This window comes from Rattus norvegicus, chromosome 14 (genome assembly GCF_036323735.1).
Source record: "Rattus norvegicus strain BN/NHsdMcwi chromosome 14, GRCr8, whole genome shotgun sequence".
NCBI lineage: Eukaryota > Metazoa > Chordata > Mammalia > Rodentia > Muridae > Rattus > Rattus norvegicus.
The window spans coordinates 79,518,862-79,541,828 of record NC_086032.1 but is presented as its reverse complement, the minus strand read 5'-3'; the positions used below and the strand labels follow the sequence as shown (position 1 = coordinate 79,541,828).

General features: G+C 50.7%; 1 long non-coding RNA gene across 1 annotated transcript; it reads left to right on the top strand.

The window, feature by feature from the left end:
• Positions 1-20,911: 20,911 nt before the first annotated feature.
• LOC120096640 (uncharacterized) lies at positions 20,912-22,625 on the top strand. Its single transcript, XR_005493367.2, has 2 exons — positions 20,912-21,188; positions 22,249-22,625. It is a non-coding gene; the product is annotated as an uncharacterized LOC120096640 (long non-coding RNA).
• The last annotated feature ends 342 nt before the right edge of the window (positions 22,626-22,967 follow it).

The window sequence follows — 22,967 nt, the reverse complement described above, 5'->3', positions numbered from 1 at the left end:
ATGATGCTGGTGGCAGTGCTTCGGAATGGTGCTAGGGGGTGCTGTTGACTCCCAGGATGGCACGAATGTGAGAGGAACTGCAGATCTGTACCCATGGCTACCTGGTGCCAGGAGCCAGTGGGATGGAAGCAGTTAGGACACAAACCACAGCAGGGCTCAGGTGACTGGATGATTAGCAGGTAGTATGGCCTCTACTGTGTCAGACTGCGTCCTCAACACTGGTACGGCAGGCAGCAGGGCCCAGTGGAAAGAGGAAGCCATCACCATCAGAGGTCAGCAGACTGCTGGGAGGGTCGCAGAAAGGATGAATGAGTGACGGAACTCACCAGTGCCCATTCAGCCAGGTGCCTGGCAGGCGTCCTGGATCTTCGGATTAAACAAACTTGCTGTTAGTTCTGAGGGAGACTAATGGAAGCCAGCCTGCCCCATGTATGACAAATCCTCTGGCATCCTGCACACAGAGTCATACGTGTCTCAAGTTGCTCAGCCCACCCATGCATGCCCGGCCACCACTCCCCTCTCTTCAGAGTGCAGCAGACCAAGGCCAGGCCAGAGCAGGAGTCCCCAGAGAGGTGGACTGCCTGGAACTCTACTCTCTAGGATGTCCCCAGGGCTGAGGGTTTTGCAAGGCGCTAAGTGACTGCCACTGTCCCCCAGGACCACTCCTGTGAGAAAGGCTCTGCTGGCTGCTGGCTTCGAGTCCTGTTTTCAAGCCTGGCTGATGACCCTGTCTCTATGGGATAGTAATGAAGTAATGCTGTTGTGACTCGGCTCTTGTCGCCTGAGAGTGTCTAAGTGCTTCAGGAACAATTAATCGGCTTGCTCATTCCTGCTAAGCATGATAGCCCAAGGCCCCAGGAGGCCAGAGGAGGGAAGTGGCCTTGAGGAGAGAGCCAGGAGCTCTCAGGCAGCTACAAGAAGCAGCGTTGAACTTAGACCGGTAACATGGAGGTCACAGTAGGTTGGCCGAGAGAGTCTGAAATTCTGTTTTGTTGCTTTTAATTGGGGTCTGAAACCTTAACCTCCCCCAGACTCAGTCTCCTGCCAGCTCTTAACCCTCCTCTACCTGCATCTGTCTCAGCCACCAGGACCCTTCGTCTCTCCTTCCTTCTGAACCTCAGTTTCCCCTTTCTACACAGGGGAACAAACATCCCTTTTGTCGGAGCAGCATTGAATAAGTGGCTTCATTTTGAGGCTGTTCTTGGGGCAACTACCCACAATGTCATGCAGGGCCACAGCCGCCATCTGGTTAATTTTGCAGAGCTTTGACCTCAACACCTGACACAAACATTTAACGGGAGAGCGGTTTATTTTGTCTCATGGTCTTAGAGCGATCGGTCCACCATGGTGGAGAGGGCATAGTGGATCAGTTAGGGTTGGGGCTGATGGAGACATGGTCCACATTGTTCTCATGCAAGCAGATCAGAAAGCATGGAGAAGGGCTTGGGGATTTAGCTCAGTGGTAGAGCACTTGCCTAGCAATCGCAAGGCCCTGGGTTCGGTCCTCAGCTCCAAAAAAAAAAAAAAAAAAAAAAAAAAAAAAAAAAAAAAAAAAAAAACAGAAAGCATGGAGAAGGGGAGAAACCAGGCTTAGACATATCCTTCAGCTAGGTCTCACCTCCTATACCTCCTAAAGTAGCATGATCAATGGAGGATGAGGTATTCAAAACATGACTCTATGGATGATGTTTCAGATCACAGCATTCTGCCCCTGAGCCCTAGAGATTCGTAGGCAACTTTGTAGAGAAAAGTGCTTTCCATCCAAACTCAAGAATTCCTAACGTGTTTCTTGTTTTTGTCTGTCTGTCTGTCTGTTTGTTTGTTTGTTTTTAAGGTGTGTGTGTGTGTGTGTGTGTGTGTGTGTGTGTGTGTGTGTGTGTCTGTGCACACACGCAATGCCAGCAGAGGCCAGCAGAGGGCACTGTATCCCATGGAGCTGGGTTTTCATGTAGTTCTCAGTTGCCTGATGTGGGTACTGTGTAGTGAACTGCTCCTCTGCCAAAAGCACTAACACTTTTAACCACTGAGCCATCTCTCCAGCCCCAACTCCTTGGCGTGTTTAGAGTCCCAACTCTGTTTGGAAGTTCAAAGTTCAAGTCCTCTGAGACTCAAGACTTTCAGCCCCCATTAAACCAAAGAAAAACTTACATCCCAGACTCAATGACTCAGAATAAGCACTCCCATCCTAGAAGGAGGAATGAAGCACAGAGAGGAGAGAGGGGACCAAGGATGCTGAAAGGCAACAGGACAATTGTTAAATCCTGTGGCACTGTCCAGCATCTGAGCCATATGGTGTGTGGTGGGCTCCCATGGGTTTGAGGGGCTATACTACCAGAAGAATCTTTGCTTGGCTAAACTTTCTACTTTCCTTAGTGTATCCTGGGATCTCACTGCAGCTCACAAGTTCTTGAATGGGCCACTATGGTCTCCCATGGGGAATCTGAGCTGCAGGCTGCCTGATCCCACCATTCTTCCTGAGGAATCTTGGTAGAGAGCTCTGTAATCTACTACTCTGGTGTCCTGTGCACCTACAAAAGCAGTTGCCAAGTTTTGCTGTTGACTCCAGCAGCTGTCAGGCCCCCTGAGACCATGGCTGCAGGTCTGGGTGGTCTGGGTGTCTGAGTAGCTGAGCCTTAAGAAACAAGTCCTTAGGCAGCCCTGCTTGAATAGAATGTCAGGGAGCCCCTCTTACCCAAGATGAGGTGTCTGTGGATGGCTGAGGTCTCTCCAATTCTTAAAGTACCCCCAGGCCCTTTCTTATTGACTGGTGCCAAGTGTCTGGCTGCTGTTTAATGCTGTTAATCTCTTTAACTAGTAAAGTTTTAAACATCCCATTTTCCTCACCAAACTGTGTGATTTTCACATCTTTTTGCTCTGCCTTATGCTTCCAAATTTCTCTGTGAATCTGGCTAAAAGCAGTCAGCAGTAACTCAGTTTGTATACTATGAGGTCTTGAAATTTCTTCACCAAAACTTGGGGTTCAGCATCACTCAAGTTGTTAGAACAGGGGCACCACATAGAGAACCATCAAACTGCCATGAAAATGTCCTCTAACCCAATGTCAAGAAAGATTTCTGTTCACCACAAAGCTTCCCAAGGTTGGTGCCTACCGCCTGTGTTTCTTTTGGCGTACTGTTCTTCTGAGAATCCACCAGAATCCTCCATTAAACCCCACTTCCAGCATTTGCTAGCCCACATCCCCAGAATTTTCCAATCCCCTCTCGCAAAACCCTTCCAAAGGCTAAGACGCCCGTGTGGTTGGTTTACCATGGCAGACCCCACTTCTCTTGTGTTATTTTCTGTATTAACTTTTGTGTTGCTGTGATCATGAAAGCTGAGAAAAGAACATCTTAAGGAGGAAGGGGTTATTCAAGCCCATGGTCTCACAGGGCTCAGTCCAATACAGGGACACAGCTCATTCCATGACAGGAGTGTGGTGGAGGAGTCTGGCATCACAGCAGAGAGAGAGAGAGAGAGAGAGAGAGAGAGAGAGAGAGAGAGAGAGAGAGACAGAGAGACAGAGAGACAGAGACAGAGACAGAGACACAGAGGAAGAGAGAGACCAAGACAGAGAGACAGAGACACAGAGACAGAGACAGTCAGAGACCAAGACCTAGGTGCAGTATCACTTGCCTTTAGTGACTACTTCTACCTAGTAAGCCCCACAGCTTAGAGATAGCGCCCCCAGCTGGAGAATGTGTGTTAAAAACATGAGACTGTGAGAGATATTCCACATTCAAACCTTAGTGCCTGACTTGTTGACAGAACAAATGGAGTGAGTCATGGTAACTCAAACTCTTAGGGAAGTGATCTCCTTCCTCCCTAGCTTTTGCCTTGTTCATCTCTCAGTCTGTGGAAGAGGAACCCACCAAACCCAGCTTTTTCCACAGGGCTCACACAGAGGCTATTGAATCCCGGCTGATAGAATCATCAGGCTTGTGGCTGAGAACTTCAAAGTCTCATGTCTGTGGACTCAGGGATTCTTGGGTGGGAGGGAGGCTTTGTGACCATTGGTCAGAACTCCACTTGCACAGTTCCCCTGACTAGAGGCTCTGAGCTCTTATGTGTTTATTCCTTCAACTCCCAAACCCCACAGGCAGCACCACACATGAGAGAGAAGGACCTGGAAGCCACTATGCCCTAAGACATCAGACAAATCTCAACACTTCCCCCATCTACAGCCACCTAGTCTCATCTCTTAAAAACTTCCTGAAAACCAGGAGGGGGTGCACTAAAAAGTTTTTAAAAACAACACTGAGTCATGGCGACTTAAAATAGAACAGAACTCAAATCAGGCAGAACAGTGGCCAGGGCATGTCACCGTGAACTGCTGGGCTTCTTAGAGGAGTTTCACTCTAGGTCTGCAAGGATGCTTAGACAGACACTTTGGGTTTGAGAGGAGAAACTCTCTAAACTACTGGTTTTAATCAACTTGATTTAAAGGGCCTAGTTAATCAGTCCCATGGAGTGTCCCGCCCCCCCATCTCTGGGTACTCAGTGCTCATTTTGAAAGACAGACACTAACCAGACAGGCATCAGTTGACTGAGAGTCCAGTGAGCTTTTCAAATAAGCGGGACTTGCTTTTTGAATATGTAACTTAAATGTTAACTTTTGAAATATATTTGTTTCATTTTTATCTTCTGCGTTTGGGAGTTTTGCATATATATAGCGAGTGTGTGTGTGTGTGTGTGCATGCGTGTGTGTGTGTGTGTGTCTGTGTACACATGCGTGCATGCGTGCGTGTTTCATTTGGTCTCTTGAGACAGGGTCTCTGTATGCATCCCTGGCTAGTCTGTAACTCACTATGTAGACCAGGCTGGATTCGAACTCAGAGATAAGCCTGACTCTGCCACCCCAAGGCTGGGATTGAAGGTGTGTGCCACCACACCCAGTTCTTGCCTGCATGCAGTGCCTGTGGAGGCCAGAAGAGGGCATTGGAATCCCTGGAGCTGAAGTTACAGACAGCTGTGAGTCTCCACATGGGTGCTAGGAACCAAATCCCGGTCCTCTGCAAGACTAGACAGTGTTTTTAGCCACCGACCCATCGCCCCAACCCTAATGTTAACTTTAACAAACTTCACGTTAATTAGAAACCCAGTTAAATGGTAAATGGCTGTTCACACCTGTAGCACAGCCCCTACAGAGAGAGATACAGCTGACCCAGCAGCAAGCTCTTTGCTTGTGTGAGCTGAGATAGGAGACTGTGGGGGAACAGAGGAGAGAACAAGCGTCACAGAGGTGGAGAGAACAGCCTAAGCCAGTGATCATGATTCCAGGGGGAGAAGTGGGCTGTGACCTCTCATGAGAGCTAAGGATTTGGGGAGCCACTGGATGGTTTAGCAGGTGTGACAACCACCCTTCTTTTGAACTTTTTCTGTTACAAATTGCTCCCGTGGATGGGGACCGTTTGTTTGTTTGCTTGCTTGCCTGTTTTGCTTTTTAGAGACAGGGTTTCTCTGTGTAGCCCTGACTGTCCTGTAACTAGCTCTGTAGGCCAGGCTGGTCTCGAACTCAGAGATCTGCCTGCCTCTGCCTCCTGAATACTGAGATTAAAGGCTCGGGCCACCACCGCCTGGCAACAGACAGGGGTTACTTAATAAAATTCTTAGTAGCTTCATATCCAGGGCATACCATAGCCGGCATGGTGCCAGCCACCCCACCTCTTAAAGCTGTAGGTACAGAACATGGCAGAAAGGATACGTAATCATTGCTAGTTGGCCGTCTCCCCACAGGTTCCAGGTCTGTCTGGGTTCTGAGGGAAGCACCTGAGAGTGTGAAGAGATCATTGCCATTGTGTCATGGCTGATGGAGGTCCTGCCCTGCCCTTGGATGACATCAAGTGTGGAGGGAGCATGGCCCTGAACCTGAGCAAGTAGCACTTGGTGGAGTGGCCCAAGTTGTGGCTCCTAGACCATGTTCCTTCCACACAAGCTATGATTGCTTGTTTGGTTTCGTCTCTCACCTTTCGTGGAAAGCCCCACGTGGGTGCAGGAGCCCCACCACCTTGTACACAGTGCCTTACCTTAGTGGACGATCCACTAAAGGTGTTATGAAGGAGGGCTTGATGCAGGCAGAGTGAGGCCGGTCTTTGAACCTGGCCATGTCCACTTGGCTTAGTCCCGGGACATAGTCAACATGTTGTTCTCCTGTCAACTGGTTTCCTGTGACAGTGGCTGCCTGACCCTGAGCTGCAGAGAAACAGCTAAGCCTCCACATCCCAAGAAGACCCTGGCCTTATCTACCATCACTTAACCCTACACCCAGGCTGTTTTCTGCCACAGCTGGGCTGACTGCTGACGTGGCATGCAGGCTGCTCTAACTGTGGTCATCACACTGCCCTGCTTCTGGTGACTGCTTTGATAGAACGCGCTGGCATGTGACTGGCCGACGGCTCACAGGGAAACTAGCCTCCCCGGGCCCTGCCCTCCCCTCCCCATCCCCAACACTCTTTCCTCTCCACACAGCAGGAGCACTCCAGACAAGCTTTGCTTGTTCTGTAGAACCACTTGCAGATGGCTCTCGGTGTCCCTCCCGACTAAGCCTGACCTCAGTGGGGGCCACTGTGATGATGGACAGGTCGGCTTCACTCCAATCCAGGACTGGGAGCTGGGAGCTATAGTCACTCTCAAACACGGGTAGAGTTCCACGGCAGTCATGGGATGGAATGAGCCCCTGGAAAGGAAGCACAGCGTCGAGTGTGGGTCACAGGCCACCATCAGCCAATCTTGTTTGCATTCCCCACACAACCTCAGCTGGCCCCTAGGGATCTGCAGCATACTCCAAGTGGTGCACACCTCACCCATGGTGGCCTGGCGGCATCTCAGACGGCAGCAGGGAAGTGGGAGTCAGTGGTCAGGTGAATCTATGAGAACTCTTTAAGCCGGCTAGATGGCCCAAAGGAAATGGTGCTTAGAAGAGATGCTTGCCCAAGCCCAGGGGCCCCACTTGCGATGGTGGTCATGCCTAGGCTCCTGTGACCACTTTGTTTGAAGCCTCCAAAGCTTCGTAGCCAGTCAGAGCCCTACAACCGAGCCGGCCTTGGATTTCCTTGGAATACCTATGCCTGAGCCGGGTGCATCGATCCCGTTTCCTTGAGAGCACATTATCTTCACGCGGCCTTGTGTTAATGTGTGCGAGCTAATTTCTCTCATCCCAGCTGTGCACCCCGGGTGCCAAAACTTTCCACTTCAGCCCTCTGGGAAGCTCATCTCAAGAATGGGGGCAGGTCTCTGGAGGGGGGGGGTCACTTCTCCAAAGTGCTCAGAAGTGTCCAATTGCCCCCTAGGGACACCAGCTTCCCCTGCTAAGTGTCACCCGGATGACCGCAGGGCCCCTGGGCCATGGAGCAACAAGTTTCCTGAAATGCCCTCAGCTGAGTCTCCGCTTCCAATGTAAGCTGCTGGGTTCCAGCATGGAGGGGAGGAAGGGTCTGCAGCCTGGCCGCCCTCCCTCAGGGCCATCAGACTTTTTGCTTTTGCACATTTGCATCCTCTGAGAAATCCCCCCTTCTGCCTCTATGGAGGCTCAACCAGGTCCCTCAAGATGGGGCCCAGTACCCCAGTATCTTGGCTCCTACAGTATTCCTGGTCCCCAGACCCATTGTAGGCCCCCTCAAAGCCCAGCAACCCATCTCAGAGCTCAGTTTCCACCAGAGACCTCCTCCCTTTACTGCCTGGGAGGTTTTGCCGGGCTCCTTCATGTCATGCCTTAGAGAAAAGGACAGTGTTTGTGCAATGGCTCAAGTGACAAAAGACTTGGAGGGAAAACACATTTCCTTTGTATTATGTAATCATGGTGAGAAAAATGAATAATTTTTCATATTCAAATTTAATTGAGGTTGAAAAAACACTTCTAAGTTCTTTTCCTATATTTTAATGAGAGACTGGAATTAAGGCCAGGTGTGAAGGTGCACACCTTTGATTCTAGCACTCAGGAGACCGAGGCAGGTGGATCTCTAAGTCTGAGTTCCAAGACAGACAGAGTTACACAGAGAAATCCAATCTTGAAAAAAAAAATCAAAGAAAAAGGAAACCTGGAATCAGGTTGCTCAGCATCCAGCCATAAATACCCACTGGTATCCTGCCCAAGTCATCCGGGTGACACTTAGCAGGGGAAGCTGGTATAAATGTCTGAAGTTTGCTACATTTAGTGAGTAACTCAAACACATGCCCACTGGGATCCTCCAGGACTGCGTGTCAGGCTTTTGAACTTCATTTTCAAAGTCTTGCTGGTCACTGTTGGTGGGAAGCATGCAGTCAAGGGCAAACATTTCAAGTCAAGGCTTGCCGCTGTGGAGAGTTTAACTGAGGCAAAGTGGGCACCACTTGAAACATGCAGTGATCTCTTTTATTTTGGCTTCACTGGAAAACAGAATCTTGCGTTTATATACAGTCTCATTCGTCAGTCCTGCAGGGAACTCAGTGTATACCGCTGTCACTCCAAAACCTACAAGGAGGTCCTAATCAGGAAGGGGGACGGGGTTAATAGGGAGGCTTTTACATGAGAGTGGGTGCCATCTGCGCGCACTTCAAGACTTAATCCCCCAGGACCCCTCCTTACCCTGACTTTGGGGAATCTGTCTTGGGCAGGAACTCCTAGGACCTCTGCAGCCCTGGGATCTGCCCAGATGACAGCAATGTTGGGGTTCATAAGGGACTTTGTATGCTCTTGGTCATGTCTGCAGTGGTCGCCATGGTCCAGTCACAGGACCTTACGGTTTCTGCTCTGAACACTCCATCAGGGTGTAATCCAGGGAGCCTCCCATGAAGGTTCTTGATGGCCATAGACCTGGAGTCTAGGAGCCCCACCTTCGTAAGGGGAAACCTACTCTGCCCCACAAACCTGCACAAGTGGCCTCCTTCCCAGGGATCTCTCTCACACACAGGCAACCTGAGTGTCCAGCTGCACAGTGAGGAGCTCTTCTCCATCTACCCTGGGCTATCTATTCACGCCCCTCTGTCTACCATGGGCTATCTCCTCACACCACGCCTGCATCTGTTTTGTCTGTGCCCCCTCTAGAATGTTCCAAGAGAATGTTGTTAACCTCTTCCACCTGTGACTCTGTACCTAGACCGGATTTGACATGGAAGGGTCTTGCGTGGGCATTTATGACTGGATGCTGAGCGACCTGATTCCAGCAGGGGCAGAACGGAGACCCATAGAGGAGCTGACTGAAGTTCCTGTACCCAGTTGGCAACCATCACCGGCATCTTAGACCCTGTGTTTCCAAATAGCAAACGCGTCTTGAGTCCTGTCACACCATCAGCCTTATATTAGGGCCAAGCCACCGAAGGACTCAGTGACAGCCTGGAGACCTGAACAGGGGCTTCCATCAATGGGCTGGACCACCCTTCTGGGCCCAACAGCCCAGGAAGTTTGAATCACTGTTTCGATAGCAACTGCAGACACTGAGAACCAACCCTGGAGTGCTGGGGAGGACTGGTATGGGGGGATTTTACAGAGGGTCTGAGTCAGCACCAGATTCCCATGGCCTGGGCTGAGCCAGGAGTGTCTATATGGCCTGATTATGAGCCTGCTGCAGTCCCTCTAAGGAATGTCCTCCCTATCCACCACCCTAGCCACCTTCATGCAGGCCCAGGGTCCAGACTCCTGTGGACATCTTTTCTTAGTCTTGAACTATAGCCTTGCTTGGCCCAACCCCTGCTGGGACTCCCCCATCTGTTGCCTGTCTATCCAGCCAATGGAACCCTCGACTCCCTACCAGCCATACCGGCTCCCTGGTAGGCTTCAGCTCTGCTCCCGACATTTCTGTGCTCTCGTGAATGGAGTGGTCACTGAGACTCAAGTCTTCCTGCAGGAGCCAGTCTGGAGGACACTGATCTGTCAGTGCGCCCATTTAGCTCTGTAGTCCAGTTGTCTGTCCCATCCTGACATCTCTCAGCCCCAAAGGCCAGCTGCCACCGATTGACATTCATGAGGCTGCTTGCTCCCCACTTTGCACATCATGGGCCACACGGCCACAAGATGCTGGTGATGTCCTTTTACTTTTCCCCTGAGCAGTGAGTGCCTGGGGTCGGGATAGGGGTCTTCTGGGTCACTACTTCTTCAGGTCAGTTCCCATAGACCTGAGATGACCACAAGGTTCACACTTGGTACCATGTTCTGGTGTGAAGATGGTGGAGGGGCATGAAAGCCTAGAAATTGGGAGTTCGTGGTCAGTTTCTATAACTATGACACTGTGTGGGTGCGCGCGCGCGCGCGCGCGCACACACACACACACACACACACACACACACACAGGACCATACAAAAGGATGCAGCCTTGGAAGGGAGGAGTGCACAGCCGTGATTGGCTCCCGCCAGAGGCAGATGGTAGGAGCCTGTGTAGATGAGATGGAGATGCTATATAATGACCAGATGTGGCCCAATTAATGGGGTCTGGAGGGGATGGTGGGGCTCTGGGGAAGAAGACAGCTGCGTCCGTCCATGTTCTAACAGTTCTTGCCAAGAGCAGGGGCCAATCTGGGCCTGTCTGTGCACTGGCATTAGACTTGGCCCAGGCTGGCCCAGAGCTTTGCACTGCTGGACTGCTCTAGGAAATAGTGGGAGGAGAGGTCTGCAGCCAGGGGCAAGACGTGCAGGGCTGATGACCTTGCATCCCTCAGGAGAAAGGCAGCAGAGTTCAGCTTGCTGGAAGCCCCAAGATCTTAAGACTCAAGGTGGTGACTGCAGTCTAGAGCAGTGCCCCACCCACTGTGAGGACAGGGGATGTGGCCAGCAACTGCTTACAGTCTCCTCCTGATACCCCTTCTCTCCAGCATCTACATAGAAAACCCCAGGGCAGTTTCTGACTGGCCCAACCAGGTTACATGTCCTTTCAGGTGAGGTAGAAGCACATGGTGGTGGCTTCAAGGAAAACACTGTGGGTGGAGAGGGGGCAGCTCTCAAAGAGGAACTAAAAGATCAGTCACTAGGGAGAGCAGGGAGGGGTCCTAGGAGGTTAAAGAGCACACAGAGGGGCCTTTGAGAGATTAGCCCATGGAGGCCAGAGGAATGATGGTGTTTCTACGTTCTCCTCTCGGTCTATTTCAGTAGCACTGGCTCATTCTAGGGTCCAGGCTGAGGAAGCCACTCCTGTTTGGTGGTTCTAGGTTAGAAGCAAAGTACAAGAGACAGACTCCTGAATGGAAACTTCTAGTTCTTTGGAAAGTCAGTTATATCAAATGATGACTTGCTGGGGACCACAGGTGAAAGGATGTTTTTCTGGAGCAGACACTTGAAAGGATGCTTGAAGAAGGAGTATAAACATCACCCCACAGACAGTGGGAGATGAGCACTGAGCCTTGGTTTGGTTTGCTGCACTCACTATTTTTGCTAATGACACACATGTATTGGTTTACCGTACATAGTGTTGTTTAGTTCAACTTATGGTAATGCCACCCTTGAGAGAAACTCACCCAAGAACCGCACATGAGGTTCCAGTGGCAGCTTGCTGCCTCTGTGGCCTTGCCTCAAGCCGGTTGTAGAGCCTTGCAGTTTCTTCAGGATTGAACCACAGCTGCCTGGTATCTGCTCGCTGAAAGGATTAGATTGTAGCTGCTGGTTCATGCCTGGGGTCTGCCTACCTAGAGGTCTGGTCTGCAGCTGGCTAAGTCATATTTGGTGTTTGCTATGGGACTGAACTGCTGGGAAAAGTTCATGCTCGCCCCCAAAGAACTATTGCTGAACAGGTCCACTTCCCCCTTATTCTAATAGCTTTTCTCTTTCACTACCTCTGCTAGGTGGTAGGCAAGAGGAGAGGTTGAACCCTCATTAAAAGCGCATTGCAAAAAATGTATGCCTGCAGACTCCAGCCATGCCACAGTGATAAAAACACATTAACAAATACTTAACAATTGTTAAAACATTTAACAGGGCTAGAGAGATGGCTCAGCAGTTAAGAGAACTTACTGCCCTTACAGAGGTTCAGCTCCCAGCACCATGTCAGACAGTCTACAACCAGCAACTCCAGCTCCTGAGAGATCCCACACATCTGGCCTCTATACCTACACTCACACACAACATACCCACACTCACACACACACACACACACACACACACACACACACACACACATGCACACTCAGATAAGCCTTGTACCAACGCCTGAGAGGATAGGGCTTACCTGCCATTTTCCCCAACAGAACAGTAGCTACGTTACCTGATCCCAAGAGCATCAGACCAATCCAAGGAGGGGTAGAGATCGGCTGTGGAGCACTTCTGAACTCTGAAGATCCTAAGAGGTCAGGAGTCTAGGAAGAACGTAAGTGCACAGTTCACACTTCAGACTCCATCTTGGAGCAAAAGAATTTCTGTGGTCGTGTAAGATGTTACCCTTAAGGGATCCTAGGTGAAGGAGGCTATTTCTTTTCTATTTCATTTGTGCAGTGAGTCTTCTATGAATATAAAATTATCTTTATGCTTTTAACTTTTATGTGTGTACATATGTATATATGTGTAGCTGTGCGTATTCAGGTATGCACATGTGTGCATGTGTGTATGACTGTGTTCACGTGTGCACATGCTTGTGTGTGTGTGTGTGTGTGTGTGTGTGTGTGTGCACTTGAGTGTATGCATACGTGCGCATGCATTTTGAGACAAGGACCTCACTGACCTTGGATTTACCACCTGGGCCTGGCAATGTGTTTTACTTCAGGCCTGCGATCCTGTCGTATTTTAAATTTTTTATCTAAACATTTAAAATTTGGCGCTATATTATTGTATTTGATTTTTTTTGTTCGCTTAAAATTCTGATTCTTCCTCACTGGTGTGTGCATATAAGTGCCACTGATGTGTGTGTGTGTGTGTGTGTGTGTGTGTGTGTGTGTGTGTTTGATGTATCTCATGATACATCATGAAACTAGTTATCAGTTTTGCAAGGACTTCCCTTCTTTGGTTTCTTTCCAATGTAACGTGCCATGTTCTCTGTAAGTGGAGCTCTGTGTCTCCTTGTGGATGTGCTTATGATTTCTTTTCTTGTTCTGCCTCATGGCTGGAGATTATAGTTCAGTAGGCACAGCCAATAGGAACATTGTTCTTGCATTGTTCCTGGTACTGGGGGAAAATACTCGAACTTCATTGTTGATTCATCTTGTGTGACTTCTGATCAGCACTAGGAGGCAGATTCTCCTCTCGTCAAGCAGTCTGTGGTACCCTACCCTCAGGAGGTCACCAGTTGATTCTGAACTCCCAAGTAGTAACAGAGACTGTTCCCCCAGGCCCTGCTTTCGTGATTTCTGATGTGAACTCCTGAGTGTCTTGCTACTTTTTCATACACAGTACATTCATACACAGTTCTCAGGCTAGCTTTGATGTTTTCTCTCTGTCCTTGGCATCCACTACTCGGACACAGGCCAAGGTGTGTCCTTTGTTGTCTGGTCCTTGTTTTGGCATCTGTCCTGGTTGGTGTTCTGTGAGCTCTTTTCTTTGGGTCTATGTTTTTGGTATGTTTTAGTTTTGTTCTGTTGTGATAGAAACCAGTGTAGGGGAAGAAAGAGCCTACTCTTGAAGCCCTCAAAGGCTATGACCAGTGAACTCATTCACAGAAGAAACCATGGAGGAACGTTGCTTGCTGACTGGCTCTCTGGTTCACTCATGGCTCATGCTTTGCTAGCATTCTTAACCATCTCGGGATCACCTAACCAGGGAATGGTTCCACCCACAGTGGGCTGGGTCCCCCTATATCAATCCATCACAGATGTGCTGTGGGCCAGTCTGATCTGCACAATTCCCTCAGTAGAGTCTGACTCTATGCTGTGCCAAGTAGACAGTTCAAGTTAACTAGGACACTGTCATTAATGTCAGATTATTATTATTATTATTATTATTATTATTATTATTATTTTATGTATAAGTACACTGTAACTGTCTTCCATCACACCAGAAGAGGGCATCAAATCTCATTACAGATGGTTGTGAGCCACCATGTGGTTGCTGGGATTTGAACTCAGGACCTCTGGAAGAGCAGTCAGTGCTCTTAACCGCTGAGTCATCTCTCCAGCCCCTTGGCTATTATTCCTAAACCAATCTCCTTGTTCATTCACACTATTCTGATTCTGCAATTGGAGCTTTGTCTGTGGGAGGGGGCCTGATGGAGTCTCTCAGCTCTCCTGTTCTGTCCTGCCTCCATTTCTTCTCTGAGTGGGAGCCCTCTATTGCACAACATCTCCTGAAGAGATCATGGAGACAATTCCTCAGTCTTCTGCAGCTGTTTTTTTGTTTGTTTGTTTTTGTTTTAACCTGTGCTCCATCTGTTTCTGTCTCAGAGTTTCCATCTTAAAGAAAGTCAGCTATCCACCATGCCAGGCAACTCTCTTCCATGGGAGAGACTCCTGAAGGCTCACCCAAAGGCACTCAACTACCTCAAGCCAAGCCTGAGCTTTGTCTGGATGTCCCCAATGCTTTGGTCTCTCCCACTTCTCCCTAGGGCTCTGTGAGAGATGCATGGGAAGCAGGCGGCACCCCACTCCCTCACTCAGACAGAGGGCACTACGGCCTGTGTCGGTGACCCGTATGTGGAATTTGCAGGGCAGCCTACGGCTCTCCAGCTGGCAAATGCACGATTTCTCTCCAGGTCAATCATCCCCCAGGCTGCCCCAGGCTGCTAGCTGGCTGCAGAAAACTCCTGTTCTCTTCCCACGGCCTGACTCATCTGGAAGCATCCATCTGGGTCTTGGGCAGGATTGGTTCTCGGAGGTCACAGGACCTCGAGGTTCTCCACACCCCTATCCACGCCCCCTCCACGCGATGTCATTCAAAGAACATGCTAAGCCGTTGGCTTCCTTTAAATGAGAATCTCATTGCACAGGGCTTGGGTTAAACGGCCCCCAGACGGGGACTCCGCTCTGTCCTGCTGCCAGCAGCGTGGGCACACCACTTCTCTTGCATTTTACATGACTGCGGGGCTGTTCCTTGCGCCTGTCTGGTCGCGTCTCATCACCGAGGGCTTCTCGGGGTGGTTGGCCGTCTCTAAGCACAGCCAGTAGTGACGTTGGCAGCACAGCTGCTGCCAGGGCTCCAGGCGGAGGTGCGGGCCAGGCACCGTGGGGGAGAGCACTGGGCATCCAAGGGCTTTTTGAAGGAGGCACTAGCCTTCCACATGCTGGTGTAGGGCATCAGGTGGGTACAAATGGGGATCCCTGGCCCCTCCACTTCCGGAGATGGAGGCATGGAGTCGGTCAGGGGTTGTGTACTGGTCGAGTGTCACGGGCACATGTGTGTGAGTCGGATGTTTGCAGCCTTGCAAGTCTTTACCTGTGGTCTCCCTGCTGGCCTCATGCACAGCCGCACACAGAACAATGTAGAAGGCCTCTCTGATCCTGAACTCTGTTAAAAAATGCAAATGACATTTCTGCGCTTAGCAAAGGCTAGGGGCTTTTCCCTGCTAGAACATGGGGTGTGTTTATGATATGTGTGCAGCATGGAGGGATATGTGCATGTGAGCATGTGTGATAAAGTGGGGATGAGCATGCAGGACACAGGCATATGTATGAGGCGTACACACTCCTGTACACACCTGTGCACATGGGCACTCAGAACGTGTGCACAAATCACATGTGTACATAGGTTGAGGGTGTGCATATGTTCCTGCAGTTCAATGAGCACATGTGTGAGCATTGTGACTGAGGCAGTGGAGTGCTTCTTCTAGGCACTGTCCCTGCATGTAGCTCATGAAGAAGCCCTGATTCACACTCACAGTTAACACCGCCGGCCTGTCTGCCTGGCAATGACACCAGTAACTTCGGAAGCAGTGCCTGCATTTCCTCGTTACAGATCACCAGGCTAGGTCAGCACTCCACTTCTCCTTCATGAAGCCTTTCTTAGTTCTGTGGGTCAGTGTGGAGTTCCCAAACACTGTCACAGGTCTGTATGTTGACCTTGCAAGGGTGAGCAGTGGCTTCACCCATGGCCTTTGTCTTCTGCCTCCTTGCACAGCCGTGTGCCACGCAGTATGAAAGGCTTTCAGAGCCTCCAGATCCTGTTTGTAGAAGTCAAGTAAATCACCTTCTCTCTCAGCCAGGGCATTGAGAACATTCCCTTTCTAGCCACCATCCTTGCACAGATGGTAATTTTCCTCCTCCCAGTCTACATGCATGCTCTTAGGGTTGAAACCCTTGCTGGACAAGTGCTGCAGCTATCCCCCTAGGAGCAAAGGGACTTCATCAGAATCCTAACTCTACACTCTCAAGCCTTCATCAGATTCAGGGAAAAGCCTAAGACTCTCCAGGGCCCAGGTACTCACTGAGCAGGGTCTCTGGTCCAGCCCAGGCAGATCTGGAAATCCTGTCCACTTAGCCCCTGAACTCTCATGATCAGGCTCACGGGTTGTCCATGTAATCTGAGGCATTTGGTAGCCTTCTAATTAAATGTTCACACTTCATTAAAGTGATTTGCCGTAAGCACAGTTAACAGTTTGATAAATCTGCTCCTGGCCGTCTCCGTGGCTGAAAGCAGTCACTCCTGATCAGCAGTGGGCTGCTCATATGCTCTGATGAGTTGGAGACACATTATACCTACCATCCAGCCTTCCCAGGGTCCCCAAGAGTAAAGACATTGCCAGGCACCTGGCCCTGTCCTCAGGGTACCTGCCATGCACCTCGTGCTGACTTCAGGGTTCCACGGCTTAATCCCAGTAAAAATTTCCATAGAGGCCCTCACACCTGGAGTAAGAAAAAGGCTGAAGGCTGTGAACTGAGACTCCCTGAAGGGACTAATGGTGAACCGTGACTCCCTGAAGGGACTAATGGTGAACTGTGACTCCCTGAAGGGACTAATGGTGAACTGAGACTCCCTGAAGGGACTAATGGTGAACCGTGACTCCCTGAAGGGACTAATGGTGAACTGTGACTCCCTGAAGGGACTGATGGTGAACTGTGACTCCCTGAAGGGACTAATGGTGAACTGTGACTCCCTGAAGGGACTAATGGTGAACTGTGACTCCCTGAAGGGACTAATGGTGAACTGTGACTCCCTGAAGGGACTAATGGTGAACTGTGACTCCCTGAAGGGACTAATGGTGAACTGTGACTCCCTGAAGGGACTAATGGTGAACTGTGACTCCCTGAAGGGACTAATGGCCAAAGAAAAGAGCCTACAACTCAACCTATATTACGGGCAGAGTCTTGGACCTTTTCTGTGGAATACTGATGAAGAAGGTGGGTTGGGGGACAAAAGGCTTGTGGGAGTGAAGCATGCTTACCCAGAAGGGTGACTGAGTCAAAAAAAATTCAGGTAAGGACTTGGAGAGATGGCCTGATTGGTTAAGTGCTTGTGTGCTAGTGTGATCTCCGGAGCCTGGATCACCAACCTGGCAGCAGACACCAGCTGATATGAGGCCCCCGACACACATACAGCAGAGGACTCTCGGGTCTGGGTTCAGTCAGAGAAGATGCATCTAACCCTCAAGGGACTGGAGGCCCCAGGGAGCTCAGAGGTCTGGCGGGGTAGGTGGGATGGGATCACCCTAGTGGAGACAGGGGGTCGGGGAGAAGGATATGGAACGTGGAATAGTAGGAGGGTGGACTGGGAGGGGAATAAAATCTTGAGTGTGTAAAAAGGAAGGAAAGAAGGAAGGAAGGAGGGAAGGAAGGAGAAATGGAGGTGTCATGGAACGTAAGAGAAATCCCAACACTAGCGAGAAGGACACGGATGGACCCTTTGACATTCCCAGATTATACCTGCGTCATAGCCACCCTTGCCTCTGTTATGACTTGAATTTTATTTGTCCTCCAAAAGTTACTTTCCAGGTGGAGACCCTGTTCTGGGGGGGACACCGGAGACCTTAAGACATGGGACTTAATTGGAGGAAGTAAATCATGGGAGCGTGTCCTTCGGATGATCTCTTTCTTGGCCATGTCCTGGCTCTCTCTGTTTCCTGTCTTCCACGAGGTGAGCAATGTTTGCCATAGGCTCCCACCGCCATGATGGTCTGACTCACTGTGGGCCTGCGTCAAGGGGCCGTAGACGATAGGTTAAAAAGTCTCTAAAATGGTGAGCCCAAATGACTCCTTCCTTCTGTGAACTTTTTTCTTAGTTATTTGGTCACCACGATTAAGGTCTAACTAACACACCCTGCGCCCCCTCCTGTGGCTGTCTGTTCTCGATGTGTGTGTCACCAGGTTTGGGGACACTCTACTTAGTCTAGGACAAGCCTCCCTTCCACTTGGTCACATCTCCAAAGACCCCGTATTTAATGAGGTCATGCACTCAGCTACGGTGTCTCAGGACCGGAAGATACTCCCAGGGACTGGGAAGGACATGGAATTCAACCACAACAGGGACAATAGGAGACTGTAACACCCACCAGTCCCCTTCATGCTTCCTGTATCCTAGAGTCACATGTGCTGAGCGGATCTGTGAATGTTGGCCCGCTTGTTCTGCTGAGTCATTTATTAGCAACTGAGACCCAGTTCTGGACACCTGAGAACCATAGAGTATGGAGCCATAGAGACACTGTGGCCAGGAAGTGTGAAAGGTGAGAGAGCCACCCTCTGGGCACATTTAGCCTCCACTGAGTGAGTGGAGCACAGGAATAGAAGATGGGACAGAATAGGGTCCCAACTACAGCAACCCTCAATGCAAATAGAGTGTATTTGCTGGGCTCAGGGACAGGGACTAGGAGGGATCAAGGGGTCCATTACCACGTGGTCCTCCGAGCAGCCCTGTAGGTTGGCTCTCCAGAGATCTCCTCGCAGTTGGAGGAAAGGCCAGCACCTCAGGAAAGAACCCAGTGAGCGTGGCATACCCAGGAGCAGAGGAAGTGCCCACTAGCAACAGGCAGAAGGTGAGCTTAAGCCTGGATGTGGGAGAAGGGATGGGTTTGCCAGGGCTGGAGGAGGTAGCTTGATGGATGGGCACTGAGTCCCTGGACACACAAGCACAGCGTGCCCACATCAGGCTGCTGGCGCCAAAATTGTCTCGAAAGCCCATTGCAGACAGCGGGCCCCGTGCACAATCCTGCAATTACACGGCAAGTCATTAATTAAAGAAGACCTGCTTTCTGAGCCTCACAGGAAGCAGGCTCTGTGCGTGCATTCACTCAGTGGTTATAAGCTGTGGTGGAGGAGCATTGTCGTCTGGGAGCAATGGAGCTGGATGTGGATTTTATCTCAGTGCTGAAATGCTAGTGAGTGCCTGGGGCTCTAGACTCTGTGCACCATGCTGGCGCTGTGCATGGAGGAGTGCTACGTCTTTACCTGGTCCCTTCTCCTGGAGGCAGAGAAGAGGTGGACCAGGTTCATGGTAGGTAGACGGTCTAGAACAAGGTAGTGAGACCAAGTAGTGGGGTGCCTCAGGTTCTGGGGGAAAGGTAGAAAATACAACGGAATTGGGAAGACGTGACATGCAAAGGACATGCCAACATGTACTGCTTCTGTGACTCGCCTGTGTCTGTGGTTAGCTGTCTTCCAACACGGTGCCTGCCGAGAGTCTCTGCCTGTTCCTGGGGCCAACCTGGGATTCTCTGCGCCCTTAATCCCCAGCCTCTCCTCCTTTCCCCATTCCCTTCTCATCACAGACACCACTGAGCCCTAGTGTTACCCACTCAGGCTGTGCCCTATGGCTCCTGGCAGACTCTGCCCCAGCCTACACTGACTAGGACCTTTTTAAACAGTTGGAAAGGTGGACATCACCTCTTGGTGCTCCCTCTGCTTCTCTGTTCCCAACTTGGGCTCATCTCAGGCTCTCTGGGTACCTCCTGCATGGATGTTTGGAGATACTGGTGTCTGTCGGCACACCCCACTTCTCCTCTCCCTTGTGATTCTTGGGGAGGCTGAATTCCCTACCAGGAAGTAAAACAGCCAGGTGCCAAATTTGAGGTTGATTGAGTGGAAGAATCTGGAAGTGCTAGGTATAGGGGAGCAACAGAACTTGGCAGAACTCTCGCGTACTGAAGGGAAGAAGTCAGCAGTGAGCAGTGGTAGGCGACAGGAGAGTAGCTGCAAGCTGTGAGGGCAGCATCTCTGAGGAGATGAAAAGGGCTCCAGGTGAGGACCACTGTAAGCAGACTCAGCCCTCTGTGATGTTCCTGACTGATCCCAGGGGGTCAACATGGGAATGTAGACAAAGATTGCAGGTGGGGAGAGACCCCATCACATCTGGACACAATTCTTCCTCTAGTAATACCTTCTGTGTACCAGTCCCCTCTGGAACTTGAGCCTGGCTGCCAGTGAGTCTCTCCAGAGTCTGCCTTGCCATCCCATCATGCAATGTTACTGGAGTTAGGGTCACTCAGGCGGACTGGGTTTAAGTCTCAGACCCTCTCATCTGAGGACCATAGATAAGCACCCTACTGATCTCTACCCAGCTTTCAAGTGTAGATCGGGAGTGATGTCCCAAGAAGCATCACTAAGACAGGGTCAGCGTGTGCCGAGCGCTGCATCACTTGGACTCCTGGTATCTCTAACAATGTGTCTTCTGACTGCATGAACCAGTGAATAAACACTGAGGGAGGATGGTGACAGGTGGAGGAACCAGGCACGCCGACCTCCTGGTAGCCTGGTCCATCTCTGGTTGTCCTAGTGTCTGTGGGTCACAGGAGAGACAGGGCTGGACAATGGAGACTCCAGCCTTGCACCTGACTAGCCACTGGGCCAGTGCCTCCCCAAGCCCATTATGGCAATTAGGAGTCAGCTTCCACTTAACCGCCAGAGCAGCATTGTGGCTGGGCCCAAGGAGGCAGATGCTCCAGCAGTCTCGCCAGCCTGGAGCCCCGGGCTCGTCTGTGTAGAGGGAGGGTGTCAGACCAGGCCCAGGGCACTTCCCTTGAACTTTAGTCTGTGTGGGCCTTAAGGGCTTTGACTGAGACATTGGGGATAAGCAGAGAATGTACTTGGTCATGTGCACACACACACACACACACACACACACACACACACACACTGGGCTCTGGGCTTCCCATTCCTGGTACATTGACTCAGCTTAGCTATTGTGATGTATGATAGCACATGGCCCATGCATAATACACATGTCAGACCTGAACATCATCAACCAACAGTTAGTCTCATGGTCCAGAGTGAAGTCTGAGGTCAAGACACTTTGTTATTAAGTCACCCCTGCCTAGGCTCTGTCTCCAGAGCCTCATACACGGAGGTCCTGGCTTCAGCCCTTCATCACGAGAGGCACATTTGAGACCTTCGTCTCTCCTGGCCTTAGATGGAAGAGAACAGCCTTTCTCCCAGCTACTGCAGAGGTGAGGTCCTCAGGCTGAAGTCCCGCCTGGCTATCCTTGCCCCTTTAGCATACCTAGGAAGTTGTGCATACCTCAGAGAAGCTGAACATGGTCAGACCCTCCAGCCTTGAGCCTGTGCTTCCTGAGGTCACAGCTGCACTCTCTTGCCGTCTGTGACCCAGAGTGCAGCGCCAACAGTTGCCTGTGGTTTGGTGTGAGGGGTCGCAATCAAGCAAGTATTCAGGCAGTGAGCACCTCTGGAGCCCAGAACCTCTAGTTTTCTTTGCATCCCGATGGGGCAGGCTCACTCCTCCTGCTGTTCTGTTCTCTAAACATTCTGCCAAAGAACCACAGAGTTCGACTCCCCAGAAGCCTCTTCCAATGGCGTCAGCCAGAGGCGTTCACATGGTCTCCACTCTGGAAATACAGTGCTTTGCTCCTAGCCTGAAAACAGCCTCTGAATGAAGCTGCGTGATTGTGTGCAGTGGATGGTGTTGGGCCAGGCCTCAGGATGGATGTGGCTGCTGACGTTCTGGATCCCGTCTAGACGCCGTAGGAGTGTGGGCCACGACAAATTCATTAGCTGGCCTGAATAATTTAGACAGATTTGGAAAGCAAATGAACAAGGTGCTCCCCCATGGCCTTGACAATATAGATTCTCCTTTAAGAGGCAGAATATAAATTAATAACAGTCCAATTGCCGCTAATGCCACGGTGGAGTGGGCGCGGCTCCCAGACAGCTGCTCATTAAGGAAGCCATTCATTTCTGTCCCCTGGATAAATTGGTTGGTTAAGCTCTCAGAAGCAGCCTGCTGCCCTGGCCAGAGCTGACCATGCTGCTAATAAATTGTGGGCCGTAAAGCCATACAGTGGAGGAAGACTCCATTGAAGCTGCTCTGTCCCAGACACCTCAGAAATGGTCCTATAGAGCAAGGATGGGAACACAGCTGTCTCCTTCACCAACCAGATGAGGGGAGTTTCTTTTTTATTTTATTGCATTTATTTATTATTTATTTATTTATTTATTTATTTATCGTTTGTTTGTTTGTTTGTTTAATGTGTGTGCGTCTGTGGAGGTCAGAGGACAGCTTTGCAGGAGTTCGCTCTTCCACCACGTGGACTCCAGGGATCAAAACCTGATGGCCAGTGCGGAGCCATCTTGCTGTCTCCACAGGTGGACTTTCTGAGAACTGTGGGGCCCCTATTTAAACACGTGTTCATAAATACACGTCCCCACGTGCCCCTGCCTGGGATGGAGTTCCAGGCACACCCATCCTGATCACCCCAGCTAGAGGCCTGCTCAGACTCCATCACCCCACCACCATCACTGTCCCTATAGAGAGCAGTCTTGAAGCTCAGAAGCCTGGTCCTCTGCAGCTCTCTGGGAAGCATTCAGCAAAAAGCTCCCACCACAGAGCAGAGAAAACTTTCAAATGAACAAAAGTAACAAAGACAAAATGGGGGGAGGGGTCTTTTCTCTCGAGACTCAGTGGTATCGGACACTTTGAGGTGCCCAGGCTGAGGGTAGCCTGCTTGCCTATCTGGGGCAAGTGGGGGGGTATTTTGTAGTCACCCTGGGCGTGGGTCACAGGGAAATGATCCCTCCCCCTTAGCTCTGATTTCTCCCCGTCCGATCTGTGGCTAGTGATGAGAACTGGCTTTGAAGGGGAAGTGGTGGCCAGGGCAGAGTAGTTATGGGGAGGGCAGGGGTCCTGGGAACATGCAGGCCTTATCACTGATCAAAGCTAGGAGGTGCCGCCCAGCAGATGAGGTGTGGCCCCACCTGGCTCTCATTAAGGT